General features: G+C 34.8%; 1 protein-coding gene and 2 non-coding genes across 4 annotated transcripts in view; 1 reads left to right on the plus strand and 2 right to left on the minus strand.

Annotated features, from left to right (window-relative positions):
• IL1RAPL1 (interleukin 1 receptor accessory protein like 1) overlaps window positions 1-18,941 on the plus strand; it is a 1,374,783-nt gene that overhangs the window by 841,352 nt on the left and 514,490 nt on the right. The gene's annotated exons all lie outside the window — the stretch shown is intronic.
• Window positions 961-1,030, minus strand: LOC112656070 (small nucleolar RNA U2-30). Its single transcript, XR_003134083.1, has one exon. It is a non-coding gene; the product is annotated as a small nucleolar RNA U2-30 (small nucleolar RNA).
• On the minus strand, window positions 1,190-1,269 carry LOC112656080 (small nucleolar RNA U2-19). The gene has a single exon (XR_003134093.1). It is a non-coding gene; the product is annotated as a small nucleolar RNA U2-19 (small nucleolar RNA).

Raw genomic sequence — 18,941 nt, forward strand, 5'->3', positions numbered from 1 at the left:
GTCTGAAAAGGCTACATACTGTATGATGCCATCTATATGACATTTTGGAAAAGGCAAAACTATGGAGACAGAACAAAAAAAAACAATGGTTGCCAGGATTATGGGTGGGGGAATGAGAGATGAATAGACAGAGCACAGGAGATTTAGGGCAGTGAATATACTCTATATGATACTATGGCATACATTTGTACAAACCCATGGGGTGTAGAACACCAAGAGTAAAACCTGAGGTACACTATGGACTTTGGGTGATTGTGATGTGTCAGTGTAGACTCATCAGCTGTAACAAATGAGCAGCTCTGCTTGGGGGATCCTGATGATGGGGGAGCTGTGCATGTGGAGGGGCAGAAAGGTGTATGGGAAATCTCTGTACCTTCCCTTCAATTTTTCTGTAAACCTAAAACTACTCTTAAAAATATCTTTTATAACAACATAAGTAAAGAATTTGCACATCATTGCCCTCATATGAAGAATCAGAATTGCTAAAACATAAGAAATATTTACCCATATTTCCCATTTGTATGGAACATAGAGTTGCTAACACCGCCTTGACTTACGTGCTCCCTATGGTGCTTGAGCTCCATGGAGCCTGAGTAGAACCTGAATTTTCTTGTCTAATATATATGTTGGTAGGCATGAACTGGGATAAGAGATCAAACAGGTCAACAAAGTAACAGGGAAAGGACAAAAGTACAAAAATAAGGTTCTTTCCTAGAGATTCAAATCTGGATTGAAGTACAAGTTATGGAAGGTTGTGGTGTCTCTGAATATTGATAGTAATGCTCACTTGCTTCCACACAGGCTTTAAATAGCTGTTGGAGTTTCTGACAACTTTATGCTCTGGTGAGTCAGTGTTTGCAGATAATTCAGGCTGAGTTTACAGGTTTGCAGCAGGGATTACATAAGATATTGTGAAAATCGTATTGAAAATGATCTTAAATAGTTTATTTTATTTTATTCTGAGTTCAGTTCAAGTGTAGAAATCGTCATAGTTATAAAGGTCCATGGTGAGACCTTTCCATCACTGCTCAGAACTGATTAGCCTGTTACACACACACATACCCTCCCATCTCATTCATCCATCAACAAGTCCTCAGTTATCCACTGTCACTTTTATAAGCATGCATGCATACACTCACGCACTCATAATCCCAGATATAAGCCCTTATTGTTTTAAAGTACTTTTGCTTCCCAGAACTATGAAGATCATGCAGCAGGTAGACAGGCAGATCTTCTGATGCTCAGATTTGGCTATTTTCATCATTGATGTACTTCAGTAAGAACAGATCTCAGAGAATTAAGCATCTTAAATCTGAAAGGTTAAACTAGAGATGCCTCGTGACTCAGTGGTTGAGAATCTGTCTTTGGCTCAGGCAGTGATCTGGGGTCCTGGAATTGAGGCCCACATCAGGCTCCCCACAGGAAGCCTGCTTCTCCCTCTGCCTATGTCTCTGCCTCTCTCTCCCTCTCTCTTTCTGTGTCTCTCATGAATAAATAAATAAATAAAATCATAAATAAAATCATAAATGAATAAAATAAATCTAAATAGTTAAACTAAATCCATTTAGAAGTTCCGCTTTGTCCTCTATATAGCTATGACTTCTGTCTCTTGCTGCCTTGAAGCTGATTATAAAAGAGCAAATAGTGACCTCCCTCTAGTCCATAGGCTAGAAAAAGACCTCACAAACTACTGATTTTTGCTTTGTTGAAAAGAAAGCATTTCCATTCTAGAACACAAAATGAGTGAAAAAGATCTAAGACTCTTTCAGGACTATACTGATTTCTTCTGTATTTCTGAAACAAAGAAATAACTAAGATATAATTTACACAACTCCAGGCCTGAAGAAACAGGCTCCTATGTGTTAAGACTGGGGCATCTTTCTGCTGCCTCTTCACCTGCCTCAAAACCATTCTCCACATGGTGAAAAACAGATGCTTCAAAAGTACCAGTGGCTCACTCCACATTACTCAAAGGATAAAGTCCCAGATCCTTAGCTGGTTTGTCAAACCATCAACCATTAGTCCTCACTCACCTCACACCCCCCGCCACCATCCATTTGCCATATTATACTTTACCATCCAGCAAAACTGTTTTTTTTTTTTATTATATCAAGGAGTATTCCTTCTGCCCAGATCACTGTCCACCCTCACCATATACATTCACTTGATTGACTCCAGTGCTTTCCTCAGGTCTAATGTATACCTTGAAGGTGAAGTCTTCTTTAGTCCCCAAAATAAGTATGTGTTCTCATAGTGTCAAGACACGTCTGTTTCACACACTTTTATAGTCATATATTTCAAGTTGCGTTTCTCAGATGTTCGGCGTGCATAGGAATTAAAAGGAGATCATGTAAAAATGCAAATTCTGAGTGAGTGCTGCAGGGCCCAGAGCACACACCGAGTAGCAAGGACTTAGAGCCTGTGTGCCTCTCTGGACCTGAGGACAGGATCCTCAGAGCCTCCCACACAGCAGGCCCTGAATTAACAGCCACTGAATGAATTTAAAAAGCGATAGAATCTTGACAATATAACATTTTCATTTTAAAATACAAGCAGTGCTTACAAATAACCATTTGAGAAGAACTTTGTTAACTTCCTTCCTCCTTCTGTATCTTGGTATTTCCATCTGTTCTTTCTGTCTCTTTGCCTCAAAGTTCACTGGTATCTGGAATTTCTACCCAATCCCCTCCTTTTCCTCTATTCCTTTTACACCCTGGAGGCATTTTCAATGCTAGCACTTCTGAAAATAAAAAGCAAAGGAAGCCAGGGAGGAGAGATGAAGAAAAAAGAAACTGTTCTCTTCTTCACATATCAGTTGAGTTACTTTCTTGTTTCTCTAAATCTAACCTCCTTGGACCCCATCAGACTATTCATCAAAGAATCCCAAACACATCCCTAGACTCCACTTTAGTGTTGTAATGCTCAAAAAATGTTGTCTGTATGTTCCTCAGAAATGGAAATGAACCTTATATCAGTCATTTATTTACACAAAGACTTGTCTTTTACCATCTAAGTAAAGATTAGACACATGTAGTCATTTTGTTCCAAATATTTATAGTTGAGTGTATTGTGAAGATGGAATAGTGAAAATAACACAAACTCCCCATGGTCCCCTTACCACCCTTATGCCCAGCCCTTGTCTCAAATACAAAAAATAAACAGTGTTAGAGAGCGGGTGCTGTGGAGCAGTCCTTTGTGGAGCAAAGGAGGAAATTGGTGAAAACATTTTATAAGATAATGATTTTCTTACTGGATGGATCACCTTTAAGAAGTATAGGCACTGCTCTTCTCCATTAGGGTTCGATCTGTTTCCAAGCAGACAAAAACCATCAAGTAAAACAGTTTCAGGGAGACAGTGTGTACTCGGAAACCTCAGACACATGTGGTTTTAGGAAACCACAGATTGACTTTTCTACTAGAACATACAAATTTTTGTTAGGCTTAAACTTTATTTAATGTCCAAAGGGACAATATAAGGAAGAAGGTTAATTAGTCTGTATTTCTGTATAAAATTTATTGTATGACTTACAGAGTGCTCTTGCACGTGCTCTCGCGCTCTCTCTCCCCCGATAGATGATAGATAGATGATAGATAGATAGATAATAGATAGATCTATATATATGATGTAGTCTGTGTCTACATAAGTAAAATGTCTATTTGTATATATATCTAATTCATACCTTCCATGTTTGCATTTCATGTATATATGTATGTGTATATGTATATACTCTATATTTTCATTTCTTGACAGCTAAGGTAGGAAAGAGATCAGAAGAGAAACTCTTGGTAAATGTGTGGATTTGTCCACTAACAAGATGTTAGACATATAAATTTGTTACTAAAAGTGCCTTCTCCCCAAAAACAAAGAGAATAGAACAATTATACTAGGGTGTGAATTCTAGCAAATTAAGAGAAATATCTGCATGATCTATGTTTCTAATTATCTGACAGAGTGCTGTTAATAACTTTTCTGGAAGCCACACACACAGCAGTAGCACTTAATTATGATGCAGTCTTAAAATATAACACAATGCACTTTTTCTATGGCCTTCAAGATCACATTGGCAGCAGAGCCTACCATAATGAACTGTCCTGAAGCCTTGAGATGCTGTTTTCAGCAATTTCACATTTAAGTATTCAGATTTTACAGTGTGTGAAGTCTGACTTGAATGTGCTCCGCCACAGTAACTTCAAAATATTCACATTTTCCTTTTCTCAATTTAAAGCCATGTTATTTTTAAAAAGCATGCAGAATATTGCAAATAAAGAGCTATAGTGAGCTAAGAACTAGATAGAACCCCCAAATTCTTCAAGATATGCTAACGATTATTTTGTCCAGTCAATTTAATTTTGCTGCAGCACACACATAAAGAAAGATATTTCACACTCCCCATGGTTCTCAGTGGTGAACATACACCAGCCCATAATTCTCAGCACACAATTATTCAGTTATCTACTTGGAAACAAGAAAATTCATTCCTTGTCATTTGATATTTTGTTTCACATCATGTAAGCATATGTCTAAAGGATTAATAAAATTATAAATTATATATTTGATGACTAAACAGGAGAAAATCTCTTAAACACTCTTACATTTTCTGTAATTTTCTTCATTTTACAAATATTATACCCCTTTTGCTACTTCTTTTATCTTAATTAGAAAAAGTAATTGGGCCACCTAGGTAGCTTAGTCTGTCAACCAGTGGACCAGCAGACCCTTGATTTCAGCTCAGATCATGATCTCAGGGTCTTGAGATCGAACCCCGAGTCAGGCTCGATGCTGGGAGCAGAGCCTACTTAAGTTTCTCTCTCTCTCTCTCTCTCTCTCTCTCTCTCTCTCTCTCTCTCTCTCCCTCTCCCTCTGCACACCCTCCTCCATTCTCTCTCCCTCTCTAAAAAAACTAAAGGGTAGCAAAAGGGTTTGATGGATAAGAAAAAGAGAAGAAAAGGAAAAGTTAAGTCTTCCTAATAAGGAATATTATGCTGAATACTAACTACCGCAATAAATCATCATTCCTGGGAATTAGAAGGAGCCCCCTTAAATGTGCATATGCTATTTTTTAAAGTTTAAAATATTTTACTTGCAATTTTAATTCACCAATATCCTGTGTCCCTTTTTAAAAATTATAGGAGACATTTTTACCCCTCAGGTTAATGCACTTAGCTGCTCTTTTTGGAGTCACTCTGGGGTGTTGCATTAATTTTAGCTGTAGGATAACAATAAAAAGTCATTTTAGTAAACCACAAATTAACTTAGGGGCCTTGTAAATGAAAGCACTTTTCAGAGTGCTTAGTGACCAAAACAGCCTTAATGTTCCCTCAGCTTAGCTAACTGTAGACAGATTTCTTCATCATTATAGGCTCCCCACCTCCATGTTCTTACAGCTTTAACTTTAGAAAACTTGAAAATGTCCAATCATTCCTTCCCCTTTGAGGTATAAATCATCTCACAGGCTCTTGCCAGTTTTACATCTCAGAGACATCTTTCTCAGAGACTTGGGAGCCTTTCCTTTGATGTGGAATCATCAAGAGAGCTAAGGTGTTCTCTCTCTAGTCTCTCTGGGAGAGTAGGAGTCTAACTTTGATAAGTGTCAATTAGCAAACACACATAACCTAATCATACTGACAAATCCCCTCCCCCAGTGTCCTCCAGTACTTTTCCACTAGCTCATCCCACTGCTTAAAATCTCTCTCACCTTTTGTTTTAGTGGAGTTGAGTTCTCTCTCTCTCCCCTACTACAGTGGCCTTTCATAAACTCTTCCTTGCCTGTTTGATTTTGCCTGGTACAGTTTTTCTAGGAAATTATTTAGACCTCAAGTTTACTGTAAAGGAATCTGGATTGATGTAAATAGATTTTTTAAAGGATTTTAATGAATATTCTAAGGCACAGAAATACCTTATCCACCTGCAATTACTAGGTCTTACCTTTTTAAGCCATACTACATTTTTTGCCTACTTTTATCATTCATGGTGGAAATATTCCTAAAATGTAATAAACCTATTTTTTCTCAAAATAAAGAAAACTTTGTTTCTCAACGTGAAAATAGTTCTGTTTATGTTGTGTGCATGTGTGATTAAACAATACTGCACATGTAGAAAATTCAAATACTGGAAACCATAGTTTAAAGCAGTGTTTTCCAATCTTTATAGAAAGGTTCAGATTTTAACTGCTCCCCCCAAGAGATTTTAAAATGATGGATATATGGTATATCTGTTTATATGCTGTGGCTTTTGGAATGCCATAAACCATTGTAATAGCCAAGATTTGTTTTCCCCTCAGGAACTAATTTCTGCACTCATGGGGTGACAGTACTTACTGAAAATGAATAGATTAAAGCACAAAATAAAGATCACCTAAAATCCCACACCACAGAGGTGACTACCATTTACATTTAGACAAATATCCTTTCATATATCTTGTTAATAATGTTTCATGTGCTTTCTTTTATCCATTCGTGTACATTAATAACATAATGTGGGCATATTTCCATATTAATACAAATAGACTTCATCCTTTTCAAGTATATACTTAATTAAGTGTAAGGATATACTGATTAATTGATTAATCAATTCAATTTCCTGTGACATACCTTCTTTCTTTTTCTATTTTGTATTTTAAATAACACTAGGAAGAATAACATGCCATATCATATTTGCAAATTTGATATGATTTTTTTTGTAGAAGATTGCATTTGGTAACTTTACATAGAAAAATATAAACACAAGGCAAGTAAAACATACATTTGATACCAAGATGTCTCAATCAACCAAGCTACTATAAAAGTGCATAAAGATAACGTATTCTTATAATGTATCCTAGATTTACAACGTTCCTTTAATTTGGGTGTAATAGTTTAGATGGGTGCAGAAAACAAGATTAGAATTACATGTAGAGTTTGTATTATCTATGTCATAAGGAAATAGTAGACAAAAGCTTCATATTTAAAAACAGAATATATTGTCTTGCTTATATAGTAAACCATTGCTCTACTGCTCGTCTTTCTACCCAAATTGTTATTTGGGTGGGAGCACATCTATCTATAACGTCTATTTGTAAAACTTCAGACTTTGTTTCTACCCATATGTAACCATATGAAAATAGGTTATCATGTAAGGTAAGTAATTGAATTTCTAATTTTCTAAGCTCACTGTTTAATGTGAATTCATACCTTCCACTTGCCAGTTTTAAACTTAAATATATACTTTCATTTTGTAAAACTAAAATAACCCTCGGAGAAGATGTAAGCAACCAAATGCAGATGGAAGTTGTTTTGTGCTTTTCTTGTGTAGTGTTTATTCTGCTTTCACCTTGTTATCTACAAAACATGGAAGTGCCTGATGTGATATCTTTAGAAATAATTTCTCGAAGTGTAATTTCTGGATAAAAAGGCATATCTATTTAATTTTTTAAATAAAATTTCAAACTGTCTCCTAAAAAGTCTTTACAAATTTATATGCCTTCATATTTTGCGTGAGAATACCTATTTACAACACTGGGTATTACCAATTTTTTAAATCTTGGCAAAACTTATAAAGACAAAGTGAACCCCCAATATTCTTTTAATTTTATATTATTTAATAGCTAATTTGGTTGAGTTTTTCAATGAGAATATTGACTATTTGTCTTTTTTAAAGACAAATAATTTTAATTTATCTGAGAGAAAGAGAGAGAGAAGGACTAGAGGCAGAGGGAGGAGAGAAGCTTCCTTCCTGCTGAGCACAGAACCCTGATGTGGGACTTGATCTAAGGATCCTGAGATCCTAAACTGAGCTGAAACAAGAATCTGATGCTCAACCAACTAAGCCATCCAGGCACCCTGACTCTCTAAAAATTCACTGTATTTTTAAAAGAGATTTCCGTGATCTTGTAACATTCAGCAATTTTTTTCTATTTTCTCTTTTTTTATTCCTTATTAAACATAATTGTCCAGAATATAATCATCATGTATAATAATTTAATATATTTTTACAGTTATGCTTATGGGACCTCTGTAGAGCTCTGTGCCCTTTCATTTCACAAATGATTTTGATTTCTTCTATATTTACTCTTACATATAAATAAAGTTTATGACAACTATAGATACATTAGTGTGTATATGACTGTGTATATGAGCTTACTATTTATATGTGATATGATTCTTAAAATATATTTTAAAATTTTATGGAGAGGTATTTGGAAAAAATAACATTTAAAGTAATTACAGAACTTTCATTATCACAGGTAAGATAATATTTTTATACTTAAGGAGAACTTGAACATTCTAATATACTTTTTCATACTGAAATTTGGAGACTTCTCAATTCCCTTCCCTCCTTAATCACTTTTTCTATGTAGACTAGGCTTTGAACTGACATATTTGATTTTTTCATCCTTATCTCTTTATCTTTATCATATTAATATGTACATTCCTGTGGTTCCAGTTAGGCTCATTTCAATTCTTTTTAGGCTGGTCATGTGAAACAGCAATACCTGTTTTCATAGTGGGCACATTATTTTGTGCCAACTATTGTCTATTTCTCTAAATTCATTCATGAGAGTTGTTACTGATACAGTTTAATCCTCTGCTCATGTAAATTCTGATGCTTCCTCAATATTTTGTATATGGTAATCCATATCTGGAAAAAAATTAAAGCCAAGAATTGTGCTTTGTTTTTTTTTGAGAATTATCTACATAACTCAACAGTATTTTATTAAACCTTATGAGGAATGGAGTACTGTTGCATGTTACAACATAGATAAACCTTAAAAGCAGCATGCTAAGTGAAAAAAGCAAGTCACAAAAGACCAGATATTATATGATACTATTTATATGAAATATACAGAGTAGGCAAATCTATAGAGACAGAAAATTGATTAGTGATTGCTAGGAAAAAGTGAGTAGGAGAAGATTTAAGAGGTACTCATTAATTATTACTTTAATTTATATGTTAGGTCCCTGAATGCATTTGGTCTTCTACTCAGAATCACATAACATAAAATTCACTCTTTTAACCAATGTAAAGTGTATAATTTAGTGGATTTTAGTATACAGTAGTCCCCCTCTTATCAATGGGGGAACACATTCCAATGCCCCCTGTGGATATATGAAACAGTGGATAGTACCAAATTTTATATGTACTGTTTTTTTCTTATAAATACATACCTTTGATAAAGTTTAATTTATAACTGAGGCACAGTACAAGACTAACAATAACTAATAATAGAAAAGAACTATTATAATAACAATATACTGTAATAAGGGAATGTAAATCACCTCTGTCTCAAAGTATCTTATTATAGTGTACTCACCCTTCATCTTGTGATGATGTGAAATTATACAATGCCTACGTGATGAGTTGAAGTGAGGTGACTGATGTAAGCACTGTGACGTAGCATTAGGCTACTAGTGACCTTCTGACAATATGTCAGGAAAATCATCTGCTTCCAGAGAGCACTTGACCAGGGGTAACTGAGATCCCCAAAAGTGAAACCACAGGTAAGTGGTTGGGGGGGCTACTGTATTCACAATGTCATGCAACCATAATCATTGTCTAGTTCCAGAACATTTCCATTACTCCAAAAATAAACCCCATACCTCCCAATTCCACCCTACTATTTTCTATCAACCACTAATCTACTTCCTGTCTCTATGGATTTGCCTGTTCATAGAATCTTACAAGAGGTGGTCTTTTGTCACTATTTTCTTTCACTTAGCATGTTTTGAAAGTTCATCCTTGTTGGAGCATGTAGCAGTACTCCATGTCTTTTTATGATTAAGCAATATTCCATTCCAACAATGTAATATGTATTGTTTATCCCTTCATCATTTGATGTACATTTGGGTTGCTTCTACTGTTTCACTATTATGAATAATGCTTCTGTGAACATTAGTGTACAAGTTTTTGTGTAAACGTGTTTTGAATTCATTTAGGTATATACCTAGTAGTGAAATTGCTGAGTCATAGGTATCTCTGTTTAACTTTTTGAGGAAGTACAAACTGTTTTTCCCAACAGTTGTACCACTTCACATTCAGATACTGCAAACCATATGTTTACAGTGTGTAAGGGCTCCAGTTTTTTAACATCTTCACCAACTTGTTGTTTTCTCTTTTTTAAAATTTCAGCCATCCTGGTGAGTGTAAAGTGGTATCACGTTATTATTTTCTGCATTTGTTTTTGAATTACTCGATATAAGTGCATGTGTGGTTTTATAAGTGGAATCGATATCAAAGTTATATGACCATCTTGATGCATGCTATGTATCTTGTGGCATACTACAAGGAGTTGACGATTGATCTATATTTTATTTATAAAAGAAAAACAACATTCTGATAAAGGGTCTGATTATATGTCCTATGCTTTAACCTAAGTCACATTACAGCTAATCATTTCAACCCCTGAAAGTCTGCCTTTATTAAATTTGCAAAAATAGCTTTAAAAGAATTGTGTTAATAGATTTCTATGTTAATGGACTGGCTACTCTGGCTTTTCCGCCTACTATCTATAGTGCCCAGAAAAGGGGGCACTCTAAATCATACTTCTTTATAAACTTTCTTGACCTGAAATTCCATTAGTGGGAGGAAAAAAGCAGCTTCTCATTGAAAAATATATTTATATAATACTAATATATAAACCATCCTTTCAGGGTAAGTTAAACTCCTCTAGAAATTTCATTAATTCAAAAAAAAAAAGAAAAGAAATTTCATTAATTCTATTAGACTGATAGTTATTACAATAAATATATCCTCATGAAACATTTTGCTTCCCTGGAGGCAAGAGAATAAAAAAGATAAAATTACTTAAAACAATATGGGGAAAGGGGAGAAAGAAACTAACACTAACAGTATATAGGTTTTAGATTTTCTTTCATTTGGGTTTTATTTTGATGATTTCAATCTCTTTTCAAAACTGATGTTCAAAATGATTTTAGCTTTAATGACAAAGGTGAAATTCTTACAAGTATCTTCCTAGGAATTCTCATACTGGGACATTTGAAAAAGTTTTTCTTTTACTAGGTACAGTGATCTTGCACATATTCTCATTCAAGCCTGGGAAGCAGTTACGGGCAAACTAGTAACTGACAAAATTTGTGAGGACTTCTGAAGAAAAAAATGGAGAAGAATGCAAATATCTTACAAGAATTTGTATACCCCTCTTTACTTACTCATTTGTGTGGAGACAAGACCCAAAAGGTGATGGATAGGAGCAGAAACCTCCCCTTCTGCTTGATAAGTCCAGAGAGCTATCTTTTAGGGATGGCTAATTTTGTTTTTATTTCTGATAGATGAAGACTTAAGCTCCTTGAAAGTGAAATTAAAATTTCCTGGAGTGACTGAAGGCAAAATCATTAATTAAAGACAGCTAACAAAGAAAATATACAGCCTACCCTGTAAAGGCCCCAAATGAGATCTTAGCTACTATACTACTATTTTAAGATACTATGGTATTTAAAGTTACTTCTGTGTTGCACTAATTTAATAAAATGTGTTATGTGCATTACATAATTATTAAAGATTCTTGCTTTCAGTTTTGATATCTTTCATGATAGTGATCTATACTATGTAATTTGTGCAAAAATTCCTCCTGGCAGCAAGCAAAACGTTTCACGGTGAAATTTTAAGGTATATATAAATATATTAAAATTTGCATCTGAAAATACAAAGTTTTTAAGTAACAGCATATATAAGAATTGTTTTTTTTCTGTATTCTTTACTATGTGAGCAGGCATTATTTTATAATGCCTGCTTTTTATAAATTATATAAATCCTAGGGTGCCTCCCCAACCCCAAATCATAACAAAAATCTTAAGTTTCACAATTCCAGATTTAGTTATTTATTCAGTTAAGTTTAATAATACATAGTTACTAATCATTACTGTTGAGACTGATTTGTATCAAAAAAGTGCAAAATGAGGACACAGTTCCAATATGCACCAGTTGCCATTAGTACAGCACAATCATGTTATCTGCAGATAGGGACAGTTTTATTTCTTCCTTTCCAATCTATGTGCACTGTGTTGAATAGGAGTGGTGAGACCAGACATCCTTTCCTTGTTCCAGATTTTAATTTATTTTTTAAAGATTTTATTTATTTATTCATGAGGGAGAGAGAGAGAGAGAGAGAGAGAGAGAGAGAGAGGGGCAGAGAAGAAGCAGGCTCCATGCAGGGAGCCTGATGTGGGGCTCGATCCCAGGACTCCAGGATCACGCCCTGGGCTGAAGGCAGGTACTAAACTGCTGAGCCACCCGGGAATCCCACCTTGTTCCAGATTTTAGAAGGAAATCATTCAGTCCACTCAGTCTTTTAAGATTAAGTGTAATGCTTGCTGCAGATTTTTGTAGATGCTCATTATCAGGTTGAAGGTACTCCTCTCTATCTCTCTATTCTTGTTTTTCTAAAAGTTCTTATCAGGAATGAGTGTTGAGTTTTGTTAAATTATTTTTCTGCATCAGATAATATGATCATGTTTTTTTTATTAGTTTGTTAATATAGTGGGCTAAATTGGCTACTTTTTGAATAGCGTACCAGCCTTGAAAATAAACTCCACTGTATCATGGTATAATTATTTTTATGTATCACTGAATTCTACTTGCTAATATTTTATAAAATTGTTTTGTGTAGAGTTCATAAGGGATATTCGATAAGGGATAATCTTAATCGTATTCCATCCTCTTCTATTTTGGGGAAGAAGTTGTATAGAATTGGTGCTAATGCTTTTTTTAATGTTTGGTAGAATTCTCTAGTGAAATCACCTGGACATGAAGATTTCTTTTTTGAAAGGATTTTAATTTTGAATTCAGTTTCCTTAGTAGTTATAGAACTACTCAAATTAGCAATTTCACTTTGGATAAGTTGTGACATTTTCTGTTTTTTGAAGAATTGGTCCGCTTCATTTAAATTGACAAATTAAAATATATAGAATTATTTTTTTATTATTCTTTTGATGTTTGGAGGGTTTGTAGTAGTTGTGATGGTTTCATTATTGATAATAATTTGTGTTGTCTTTTTCATTATCAGTCTTGTTAGAAGTTTGGCAGTTTTATTGCACTTTCCATAGAACACTGATTTTCTCAATTGCTTTTCTGTTTCAATTTCATTGATATTTGCCTTTGTCTTTATTGTTTTGTTCGTTCAGCTTGCTCCAGGTTCATTTTGATATGTTTCTAGATTCTTCAGGAGGGAACTTATTGATTTGATATTTCTCCCCTTTTTTTAAAATATTATTTACTCAAAAGAATGAGAGTGTGGGAGCAGGAGCAGAGGGAGAGGGATAAGCAGACTCTGTGCTGAGTGTAGAGCCTGACGCAGGGCTCCATCTCAGGACCCTGAGATCATGACCTGAGCTGAAACCAAGAGTTGGGACACTAAAGTGACTGTGCCACCCAGGCACCCTGATTTCTTCCCTTTTCTAACATAAGCATTTAATGCCTTCAGATTTCCTCTTAGCACTTGGTTTGGCTTCATCTCATAAATTTTTTGTAAGTTGTGTTTTCATTTTTATTTAGTTCAATGTATTTTTTTAAGTTTTTATTTAAATTCCAGTTAGTTAACAAACAGTATGATATTAGGTTCAGGTGTACAATACAATGATTCAACACTACCCTACAATTGCTCATCACAACAATTGCACTCCTTAATCCCCATCACCTATTTAACCTATCCCCCCACCAATGTCACCTCTAGTTCAACGTATTTTTGATATTTATTGAGCCTTGTTATTTGATCTTTGGACTATGTAGTAGCATATTGTGTAGTTTCCAAATGTTAGTAGTTTTCCTTTATTTTTCTGTTGTTTTTATTTTGCTTCTATGGTGGGTAGAGAACACACTTTGTAAGATGAGAGTTTTTTTAAATTTGCTGAAGTTTGTTTTATGGTCCAAGATATGGTCATTCTTGGTATATGTCCCATGGGAACTTAAAAGTATAGGTCTTCTGATACTTTGTGTACATTATTCTATAAATGATGAGTACACACCATTGATTGGTGGTGCTCTACAAAGTCAGCAGATTTGAATCTCTTGAATAATCTAACCCTACATTCAGTTAGTGCTTAGTAAGGGTTTGTTGAATTCCACAGACCTGCTGTGCTAGTATCCTTATTCCTGTCATCTGTTATCTCCTACAATTTCCAAGGGAAAGGCAAATAGCTGAAAATAGCACCCTACCATGGGGTTTTATTAGGCAGGCTATAGTGATAATGCTGCATGACAACCCAAAAGCATAGTTTGCCATACCAATCATTTATCTCATTGTCAGAGGTCTATAGCGTGACTATATTTTAACTGATCATGTCTATTCTTGCATGAGTTCTATTGAGTTATGCTGAATTCCAGGTTTTGGGTTAGATTCAAGTCTGTTCCTTATATATTAATTCTGAGATCCATGCTGAAGGAGCAATAGCTATCTAGAGTATATTCTTTAAGTGGCAAACAGTGGAAGCTCCAGGAGAGTTGGCAGAAATGTGGAATACTTCCCAAAGGTTCAGCTAGTAATAGGCACAGTGTCACTTCCATCCATCTTTCATTGTCCAGAGGAAGTCACAGCAATGACTAAAGCAAATGTCTTAAAGGGATATACTTCCCCTACTCCAGTAGGAAGCACCCCAAAATCATAGGGCAAAAATCACATATGAGTAATCCTATTATGGTGTGGGAGTGAAAAATTGGAGGCAATGATCCAATATAACTCTGACTTACTTTCTGAATCTGTAACACTTATCTACACAGGGGTCAGGAAAATGAAAACCTTTTGTATGAAAAGATGGGGAATCTTTATTTGATTTATAAATTATAAGAGATGTTCCCCCTTGACATACAATTAAGTCTTATACCATGTGTTTTGGAGAACTTCAAGAAATGGCTTTAGTAAACTAATGAGAAAGTACTTTAGAATATACTTCATACTACCTCAGACACGATGTATTTCTAAATCTAGTCTTTATTCTCTTATTCTTTTGGTTTGGAACCACAAGTACATATTTGGTTTGAAATCATAGAAGGATTTCTTTGGGGAGTCCTTTGTAAGCTTGTACAGCTAAGCTAGATATAGTGACTTGAAACAGAGTTCATCTGTATCAGTTTGATTGTGTGTGTGTGTGTGTGTGTGTTTGTGTGTGTGATAAAACATTTGCACTTCCATATATTTTTGGAAAACTTCAAATTTTTTATGAATTAGAAATTTACAGACTATTTGGTATCTCTCAGTTGGTCATCACAGAATCCTGTAGGATAATACATGTCCAGGATTTTTTAGGTCACAATTTGAATTTTATTTGAAGAGACACAATTGTCATTAAAAATACAACAAAGAAAACTGCAGGGACAGAATTCTTGATTTAAATCCAGAACAGGTATGTAGCATCTATTTCATGTACTTGCAGAGTGACAGAGAACTTTTCTTACCAGTGAAGAATAAGGGGAATGGTTTCTCAGAGTCTGTTTGGGATACTAATTGGTTGCAGTTGAGGTAGGAATTTTAATGAAATGGACATTTGTTCTCCAAGAATTGATCTGAGACCACCATGAAGTTAACAGACTATTGAACACATAACAAGCCAGTGATGATTTGCAATCAGTCCTTGCCAGATTGGTTTCATTTAAAACCTTTACCCCAGAAGACAGGGGCCACCTCATTATCAGTTTTCTTAGGTCAAGATAAAGAAAAATTAAGATTCATATTTAAAAAGTATTTGCGTTTGTAGCCATTCATGTGAATGACATTTGAAACACAATTATGAGAACAAAATAAAAGCAGCTGAATTAGAATTTAATTTAGCCTTTCCAATATATGTCAAATAAAAAGGAACAAATTTCACTGGGAAATGAAGGAAACATTTTAGAACATGTTTATTGCTATTTGAATTTTATCAGTTGCAAGAAAGGGACATAATTGAAATATCGGTATTAAATAAACTTTAAGGTTACTATTTTTCTTCCAATTGTCCCTTCCATAATGGTTTCTGATTCTTTATAATATCACAGTAAACAAAATGTAAGGAGGTCAGCACTGGATATGAGTGTCTGTGGTTGCTGCAGTTAATATATTCTTATCTAGTGATGTCTGTGTCATGGCTCTCCCCTCTCATCTTCTTTCACTGTTCATTTGCCTCCTCTCCTTTTTTCCTCCATGATTATCTACTTTTACAGCTTTAACTATGACCTTCTACTTTCTTCAGTGCCCTCTATTCCAAGAAAAAAATCCCATATGTCCAGCCACTTACTAGAATGGTTCACTGGAACATCTCCATGTAGCCCCAATACCTCCTCCTTTTTCTTTCTCATCCTCTGTCTACGGTCCCTTTCCTTCATATTAAACAACAAAAATTAACTCATCATCTCTTGATTTGCCATTAGTTAATTCTGCCACTGATGGCAGAAGTCTCCATTATCTTTGATTCTTGCCTGTCCTTTAACTCTAAATCTCATTGGTATCAGACCAAACTGAGAAAGAGAAATGAACATCTGTGACTGTTTTCCAGAGTGTTAACATTTTATTATTAATTTTCTTAACAGTCCTAATTCTTACCTGCTTCAAAGTTGCACAGATCCCACCTGCTGATTCAGATACTTACTGCCTAATACCTAAGCCAAAAAAGGTATGCTTATGACATATGGTACTTGGTAGACATTTCATTTGACCTTGATGTTCTCTCCTGATGTTCCTAGACATGACTTCAAAGTTCAGTAGTGCCTCAGAAAGTCAAAATCAGTACAGTATCATTGGCACAGTAGAAAATCTATCTGTGATCTTGGCTTATGTTATTGTATTACCATGTAGAACACTCTTCTGGTCTGAAGATAATTCCACTCTGCATATGTTATGCAAGCTTCCTCAGATAAATCTACCTAAAACACATTTCTCCTTGTGCCATTCTACTGTTCCACATGAATGTAATCATCTGTATATGCTGGAGTTCAGAAATGTTTGGAAAGTCCTGATTAATGAACTGGCACGATTATTCCTTCTTGAATTGTATCTCAGAATTCATTGTTGCTAATTTTGGAGGGTCTCTAGAGATCTGTTGGGAAGAATAGCTCTTTTCCTGAAAAGCAGAACCAAACCCTCCTGCTCCTGTTTGGGGTGGAAATTTTCTCTGCTCTGGTTCTTCAGACAAATGATCCCACCTGCTTACTTTTAACCACAAAATTTGCAAATCTTCCAGTTAGCTGAAGACATCCACATATTTTTTAGTGTGATAATGGACTGTTTCCTTGATCTAGTCTCTGTCATTTTGGTGGGATTTAACTGAGAATGAAAAATAAATGTTTTTAGTCCAGTATCTTACATATTTTAACATCTTTATTTTGAAACAGTTTTCAACTTAGAAACAAGTTCTGAAAATAGCATATAAGATCCCTGTGTACCTTTTACCCACCGTCCCCAAATTTTAATTTCTTACATAATCATAGTACAGTTATCAATATCAGAAAATTGACATTTATCTAATACCATTAATGAATCTACAAATTAGTCCTATCTGGTAAAGTTTAATGTTCAGCTATTAGTATATTGACCACATTTATTCAAAGTCTTATTTCTACTTCATTTAAAACAAAGCGATACAGCACTTAGATGCAGTGATTGATCTTAATATTGATAAGTAAAATAATAAAAGACACTAATATATTTTTTCATTCTAGTTCCATTTTCAAAAAAATTTTACATGTTATGTTTCACTCATATAATTAGTATTTATCTTAGTTCACTATTTGTATTACAGAGAACAAACTCTACCCTTATGTGATCAAACATCTAAGGGGCTTTGTTTTTGGCAACATAATGAGTCAGAACCCTCAGGAGAATCATACAGAAATCAGTGCACAGGACCAAAGTATAATGTGTCGCATTCAGAGTTGGACCCAGAGCCTTGAAATTCGTTAGGATGTAAGCATCTCTGTCTGTATGTCCACCTCTGTCTCCCTCTTTCTTTTTTAATGCAATTTTTATTTTATTTTATTTTATTTGTATATTTTTTATTGGAGTTCGATTTGCCAACATATACTATAATACCTAGTTATTGTCCTGTTAAGTGCCCCCCCTCAGTGCCCGTCACCTAGTCACCCCATTCCCCCACCCACCTCCCCTTCCACTACCCTTGATCGTTTCCCAGAGTTAGGAGTCTCTCATGTCTCTCATGCAAACTTGAAGTTTGCACTGGTACTTCCCACACTATACTTTTATAGTAGGTAAACAGAAACAGTAAATCCCCAGTAGTTAATGTGTCGCTGTATAAAAATAGACAATCCCTTTATACCTAGTCATGTGAACCTCTGTTTTCTGGAATTTTTTTTTTAGATATAAATGTTATAATTGGACACATCCATGAAACAAAGTTCACTGTAAGGTCAACAGGATGTTATACTTCTTTTTGTGCACTAAAAGGTATACCTCAGTTCTGAAAAGCTGAATAGACTTTTATAAAGTGAATGCTCCAGTCTCTACTGTCTTAGGAACACTCTTGGGGAGAGAAGAGATCTCACTAGTGAGCAGAAAATCAATTGCTAACTTTCTGGAGCTGCATTAAGTTTTACTTACCAGTAGGACACCATTATCTCTTTTGGAACCCTGCTGGCTTAGCCATTAGCTCCCTTTTCACAAACAGGGTCAGACCTTTGTGGCTTCTGAGTTAGAAGTTTTATGCATTATACATAAATGCCTTTGTTTTTAAAACTGGAACTGCATCTATAAATGTGTTGATTTATCATAGAGATAGCTGTTATCAAAGAAAGCCTGCCAAGAAGTAGGCTATAATTGACCTTGACCTGATCCGTTTTATGGCTGCATTTACAGTATAGTCTCTATAAAATTATTGCAGTAGTTACAAGTATTTGATATAGCTATTTAAGTTTATTTAAGTGAGTCATTTTACTCTCTATCCTAGTTCAGACATATGGACCCTGAAAAACAAGTGGCCCAGAGCTTAGATTTCTATGTTAAATGGGACAATAATCCTTTGATTTA

The sequence above is a fragment of the Canis lupus genome, chromosome X (assembly GCF_003254725.2).
Source record: "Canis lupus dingo isolate Sandy chromosome X, ASM325472v2, whole genome shotgun sequence".
NCBI lineage: Eukaryota > Metazoa > Chordata > Mammalia > Carnivora > Canidae > Canis > Canis lupus.